A 7,774-nucleotide genomic window follows, 5' to 3' on the forward strand; every position below is an offset into this window, starting at 1 on the left:
TATAGACGAAATGAGAACAGAACTGGGCTCAAGTCTTATGTCTGTTAATCAGTCATGGACTGCATTTTCCCAATGAGTTCTGATCTTCATGCATGTGTCTATGTGTACAGAAGGTTCAATAAGTACAAAACTCTGCATAAAAATCATCAGAGCCTCCAGATTTTGCAATGCTTTAAGAGCTCCACATGTAAAAATGTAATCTATCAAAGACATAAAGCCGTGCCTATAGTTGAAAAGCTGGCTGATTCTCTCAATGATCGGAAATGAAGATTGGAATTTGGATGGTGGGGACATCTGGAGAAAGGAAATGTCTGTGCCATTGCATGTGTATCTAGTGGACAAAATAGATGGGAAGACAACAGAAAACATACATAAGAATGCCACTGTAATTGACTACATTTGAATAGATATAATAATTTAGAACATGAGTAAGATGGATAACAAGCCAAAATTTATTGCCCATTCCCAGTTGCTCTGGAGAATGTGGTTGTGATTGTCCTCTTGAACTCCTGGAATTTCACCTAGTGACGTGAAAGTGATGGGGATATATTTCCAAATCTGAATGGTGAGTGGCTCTGTTAATCCATGAGATTAGGCTGACCTTACTGCCTGTCCCTGCCATAACCGTTGGCTCCCTTGGAGATAGTTAATCTGACTTACTCATTCTTTGAATACATCCAATGGCCCAGTTTCCACCTTCAATGTCACCAGGGAAGAGAATTCAGGAGATTCGCGATTTGTCAGAGAATAATTGGTCCTCAATTGTGTTAGTGGGAAACCCATTATCTTGAAACTGTGTCCCCTAGTTCTAGGTCCCATGAGAGAAATGCCCTCTCAACATCTACATTACCTCAGAATCCTGCATGTTAATACTAGACATGTTTATATGCCAAACAATCACATAAACAAGGCCACATTATTCCTATGGTGCACAGCAGACATGTTTACAAAGTGTTGCCTCCCAGCTTAGAGCTCAATAGTGGAACTGACAGAAGCAAAGTTCAAAACTGGATGTATTCGTGAGCTTTTGTGTGTTTGCTTTGTTGTTAAATTTCCTGTGAGTTTAATGACTCCTGGTGTTGCATTTCCCCAGATAAAGAGATGAAAGTGCACTATTGTCAAAGGTGAAGGCTTTTTGTCACGGCTGGGTATCTCTTCTAATCCCTTTTTGAGCTGACTACTGATTTATCTGTTTTTATACAATGTTTTTATTACTTATTACTGGCTGTAGTTTTCTGAGTACCAGTTGTGAATCTGGCTGTAAAACTGCTGTTGTCGTGTCTCTAATCTGCAGTCTGTTTTAAGAGGAGACATTTTTTGCTGATATGGTGAAGGAAGTTGTGTTCAATACAATTAACAATAGCAGGGGTCTTTTTCTTTTTTAACTGGGATATATTAAACATGTTATACTATGTACCATCAGGTTTAAACTGCGGAGTTTAAGCTGTCTGTTTTCAAAACCCAAAATCAAACAGAGGGTGGGACTAAACTACGGTCACATTGAGATAGCTTAGAAAGCAAACATTTTACAAAGTGTATCCAGTTATTTACCAACAAATGAGAATATAACCATTGCCCCTAGCCTTTCAATTGCATTGTCTTTGATGAATCTGCCACTGTCATCCTGAGGGTTAATATTGATGAGGAACTGACGAAGCCAGCCAGATAAATTGTCTACAGTACAAGGGCAGGTCAGAGGCTAGGAATTCTGTGGTGAGTGACTCTGCTCTGTCTCCCCAAACGTTGCCCACCAGCACAAGGTACACAGTCAGAGGATTGCTGAAATACTTTCTATTTGCCTGCATCTCCAATGACACTCAAGAAACCTGACACCATTCCAGGATGAATCAGCCCTCTCAACTGACACTCCTTTCACTCCCTTCACCATCCACTCACAGAGGCATTGAGTGTATAACAGCTGAAAGGTGCACAGCAGTAACTCACTAAGGATCTGCTGACAACATCTTCAATCCTCCAACCTCCACCAGCAAGAAGGACAAGGGATCACCAACACCTACAGGTTTCCTTACAAGCCACACTCCATCCTGACTTGGAACTATATCACTGTTGCTGGGCCAAACTCCTGGAGCTGCCTTCCTGCCAGCGCTGTGGGTGACCCGACCCCCAATGACCAGCAATTCAAGAAGGCAGTTCACCATCATCTTCTCCAGAGCAATTATGGACAGACAATAAACACTGGCCTAGCCAGCAAGTACCATGAATGAATCAAGAAAATGTTAATGTATTGTATGGATGTAGGACTCACTCAGTGCCACTTTTCTGCTTGCTGGAGTCTGTACTATATTGGCAATCCTGTGTGGTGTAGCACTGGATGGGAACAGTTCAGATTAGATTATTTTTGATTTGTTACTTCCTTATCATTTAGAGTCATAGAGTCAGAGATGTACAGCATAAAAACAGACCCTTCAGTCCAACTCATTCATGCTGACCAGATATTCTAACATAATCTAGTCCCATTTGCCAGCACTTGGCCCATATCCCTCTAAACCCTTCCTATTCATCTACCCAACCAGATGTTATAATCAGATTAGATTTCCAATTGTTATGAGGCTTGAATGAAATGCCTTCAGGATATCAAACTCACTTAAAAATGAGAAGCATTAACACAAGATGGTGCACTTGGCTAAATGTCTACTTCTGCTCGTAGCATCTTTACCCCCAACTTTGAGCTATGACAAGCAGCTTATGATAAAAGTTATCCTCAGCCTGTTTTCAAACAGAAGTCATACCACACCAGGTTATAATCCAACAGGATTAGTTTGAAATCACAAGCTTTCGGAGCAGTGCTCCTTTGTCAGATAAAGTTAGGGTGCAGCTCCAACAACACTCAAAACGTTTGACACCACTCAGCACAAAGCAACCCACTTACTTGGCACCACATCCACAAACATCCACTCCCTCCACCACTGACACTCAGTAGCAGAAGTATGCACCATCTACAAAATGTACTGCAGAAATTCACCAAAGATCTGTAGACAGAACCTTGCAAACCCATCACCACTTCCAGCTAGAAGGACAAGGACAACAGATGCATCAGAACACCACACCTGCAAATTCCCCTCCAAGCCACTCACCTTCCTGACTTGGAAATATCTCGCCATTCCTTCACTGTCTCCAGGTCAAAATCCTGGAATTCTTTCCTTAAGGGCATTATGGGTCAAACTACAACATATGGATTGCAGCAGGTCAAGAATGCAGCTCACCCTTACCTTCTCGAGGGGAACTAGGCATGAGCAATAAAATGTTGGCCCAACCAGCGATGTATGCGTCCCACGAGCAAATGAAAAAAATTCGCAGAATCACACAATTGTTCCACACAAGTGGGCCATTCGGCCTATGGTTTGCACCGGCTCTCCAAGTAAACTTAATGTAATTCTCCTGCCTTTAACCTGTATCCTTGCACATTGTTTTTATTGAAGTAATTATCCAGTGCTGTTTGGAACACTTAAGTGGAACTTGCCTCCACTACAATTCCAGGCAATGCATTCCATGCTCCAACCACCAACTGTGTGAAAAAGCCTCTGCTTCCATCACTTTTGCGTCTTTTGCAAACAGTTTAAATCTGTGCCTCTCTTTCATAAATGGGAACAGCAGCTCCATATCTACTTCTGGATCAGTGGTGCTGGAAGAGCACAGCAGTTCAGGCAGCATCCAACGAGCAGCGATGCTGCCTGAGCTGCTGTGCTCTTCCAGCACCACTGATCCAGAATCTGGTTTCCAGCATCTGCAGTCATTGTTTTTACCTTGCTCCCTATCTACTGTATATTGACCACTCGTGATTGTGAAAACTTCTATCAGATCTCCTTGCATAATGTTATGGACCTGATAAGACCCCCGCAAAATATATTAAGAAGGTGGCCTAGCCCTATTTTTTCTTATTTTAAAGGTAAAAGGTCTGTGTTCCAGATGCAATTAGATTAGCCAAATTACTCAATGTTAAGTATGACACAATTTATTCAAATACTATATTTAAAATACAACAAAAGAAAGAGGAAGTTGGAATAACTTAACTCTATTGGAAAACTGAACAGAATAATATACACTGTTTTACTACTAAACAGTAACTATTCCAGTATAGTAATATTCCATAAACAAAGCCTTGGCAAAAGGCAGATTCAGAAAACAAATCATTTCACATGCAGTTCTCTAATTTAGGAGGGAAAAAAATTAAAAGATAGTTGAGAAAGAGAGACAACTCCAGCTTTCAGTAGTAACTGAGTGAGGGGAAAAAAACCAGCTTTCACTTCTTCAAGACCCCAACAGTAACTGCTGAAAGCTAAACCTAAATCCCAGCTTTTTGGTTGTGAGCTTAATCACACCCATTCAGGTTGCTTCTATTGTTCCAGCTTTGAAAAAGAACATCCAAGCCTTCTCATGTGCTGTCCCCCAAACTATGCCTAAAAGAAACCAAGACGTGGAGTTGCTGGTGTTGGACTGGGGTGGTCAAAGTTAAAAAATCTCACACCAGGTTATAGTCCTACCTGATGAAGGAGCAGCTAGTGCTTCCAAATAAACATGTTGGAGTATAACCTGGAGTTGTGTGGGGTTTTAACTAAAAGAAACAAGACAAAACACCCCTCTTAAACCCCCAGTATTGTCACATTCTCTCCAATGAGAATAGTTCCCCACCCTCTCCAATCTTTCCTCATATCTAAAGTTTCTGATCCCTGAATCCATTCTTGTGAATCTCTTCTGCACTCCCTGCAATGCATTTCCAGTGAGGTTTCCAGAGCTATATATAGTGCTTCAGCTGACATCTAACTAGTGTCTTATATAAGATCAAAGTAACCTCCTTGATCTTGTACTTCAAGCCCGTAGTAATAAACATCAAGATAAGGTATGCTTTATTAACTTCTCTGTACACTGCTAATTTCAATGATCTGTGTACATGTATATCAAGGTTCCTTGATTTAAGGATTGTACCCTTTATTGTATATTGTCTGTCCATGTTGTTCTTATCAAAATGTATCAGCTCATACTTCTATTCATCAAACATTTTTTGCCACCTATCTGGACACTCCACCTACTTGTAACTGTTTACAATTCTTCTAAGTTCTTTGAAAATTGCCCACTGCATACCAAGATTTGCAATTCTCTAGTCCTCTGTCAACTCCCCTGAGTCTAGGGAAGGCTGAAAGACAAAGACCACTGCCCCCACAATTTCCACTCTCACTTACTTCAATATCCTTATCCAGTCCTAGTGCATTGTAAACTTTAAGTATTAAAAGCCTATCCAATACTTCTGCTTTATTAATTCCAACCACTTTAGTGACAGAGTTTCCTCCTCTGTTACCAGGACCTGGATGGATCTTCCTTCTTGGTAAAGACAGATGCAAAATATTCACTTAAAACCTCAGATATGCCTTTGCCTTTAAGTGTAAATTCCCTTTTTAGTCCCTAACTGGTTCTACACCTTTTTTTTTAACCATTCTTTGGAATTCCCCTTTGGATTGCACAAAGTATGTAAATCAATAATGCATTTTGTTCTTTACTATTGTCATCCAAAACCGACATTTGCATAGTTAAAATCCCCCATTATAACTTGTCAGTAACATTTACTTCTCCTTGTAATTTTCCTGAAGATTTGTTCCTTTAGATCCTTCACACTAGTTAGTGGTCTATAGATGACAACAAGCAATGTGATTGCACTCTTTCTGTTTGTTAATTCTAGCCAAATTGATTTTGTCATTGAATCTCTGTGAGCTTCTCTTTCCCCAGCACTGCAATCTGCTCCTTAAACAATATAGCCTTCCCCATGCTCCCACTTTCTCTTCCTTTCTCCTTTTGGTTTTCTTCTGATTGAGTTCTCTGCATTATTGATTTACATACTTTGTGCCTACTACACCACAATTTGTCCTCCTCTCATTTCTGTCAGTTCACTTTGTCTTTTATAACTGCATAGACAAGCTAAGACCTTGTGAAACATTAAGATACACTGGAACTCTCATTAAGTCAGTAAATTACTTTGATTTAGAATCAGTATCTTTATATCACACTTGCACTGCAACTAACTACATTATTTTAGTTTTATAATGACTCTGTGCCATTGTTAAAGGGACACCGATTAATATAAACCCAGTCACAGATGTCTGTGTTCTATCCTTAAAGAATTCGATCCCCATTCCAGGTCCTGAGGCAGAGTCGCATGCCCTGTAGGAGGGTTGTGTTACATTAGCAAACATCCTTTGAATTAAGTATTAAAAACTGACAAAACACAGCAAAATTAGAAAACCTCTTTTTTCACCTTAATACTAGTTTTTAGTTCACTTGTTAGCTATTGTTGGGTACCCTTTCCATGGATCTTTCTAATTTCCTGAGAGTATGTAGATTGATTGAGATTTTTGAAATATCAGAATCATAGTCATAGAGCTGTACAACATAGAAACAGATCCTTTAGTCCAACTTGACCATGCTGACCAGATACCCTAAATTAATCTAGTTCCATTTGCCAGCATTGGCCCATATCCCTCAAAACCCTTTCTACTCATGTACCATCCAGATGCCTTTTAAATGTAGTAATTGTACCAGCCACCATCACTTCCTCTGACAGCTCATTCCATACACGCACTGCCCTCTGCATGAAAACGTTACCCCTTAAGTCCCTTTTAAATTTCTCTCCTCTCACCTTAAACCTATGCCCTCTAGTTCTGGATTCACCCACCCTGGGGAAAAGACCTTGACTATTTAACCTCTCCATATCCCTCATGATTTTATAAACCTCTATAAGGTCACCTCTCAGTCTACGATGATCCAGGAAAAGTGCCCCAGCCTATCCCTATATCTCAAACTTTCCAACCCTGGCACAATCTTTGTAAATCTTTTCTGAACCCTTTCAAGTTTCACAACATCCTCCCTACAGCAGGGAGATGAGAACTGCGTGTAGAATTCCAAAAGTGGCCGAACCAATGTTCTTTACAGCTGAAACATGACCTCCCAACTCCTATACTCAATACACTGACCAATAAAGGCAAGTTGACCAAATGCCTTCTTCACTATACTATCGACCTGGCACTCCACTTTCAAGGAACAGTGAACCTGCACTCCAAGGTCTCTTTGTTCAGCAACACTCCGCAAGACTTTCCCATCAAGTGTGAAAGTCCTGCCCTGATTTGCTTTCCCAAAATGCAGCACCTCACATTTATCTACATTAAACTCCATCTGCCACTCCTCAGCCCATTGGCCCATCTGATTAGGATCCTGTTGTAAAGTGAAGTAATCGTTTTTGCTGCCCACTACATCTCCAAGTTTGGTGTCATCTGCAAGCTTACGAATTATACCTCTTATGTTCACATCGAAGTCATTTATATAAATGATGAAAAGCAGTGGACCTAGCACCGATCCTTGTGGCACACCACTGGTCACAGACCTCCAGTCTGAAAAGCAACCCTACCCCACTATCTTCTATCTTCCATCTTTGAGCCAGTTCTGTATCAAAATGGTTAATTTTCTGTATTCCATGTGATCTAACCTTGCTAACCTGTCTACATTGAGGAACCTTGTTGAACAACTTACTGAAGTCCATGTAGATCACATCCGCTGCTCTGTCTTTATCAATCCTCTTCATTCCTTTTTCAAAAAACTCAACCAAGTTAGTGAGACACTATTTCCCACACACAAAGCCATGTTGACTACTCCTAATCAGTCCTATTCCAAATGCATGCATATCTTGTCCCTCATGATTCCCTCCAACAATTTGCCCACCACCAATGTCAGGCTCCCCGGTCTATAGTTCCGAGTCTTTTACTTACCATCT

Source organism: Hemiscyllium ocellatum, chromosome 12, assembly GCF_020745735.1.
Source record: "Hemiscyllium ocellatum isolate sHemOce1 chromosome 12, sHemOce1.pat.X.cur, whole genome shotgun sequence".
Lineage (NCBI taxonomy): Eukaryota > Metazoa > Chordata > Chondrichthyes > Orectolobiformes > Hemiscylliidae > Hemiscyllium > Hemiscyllium ocellatum.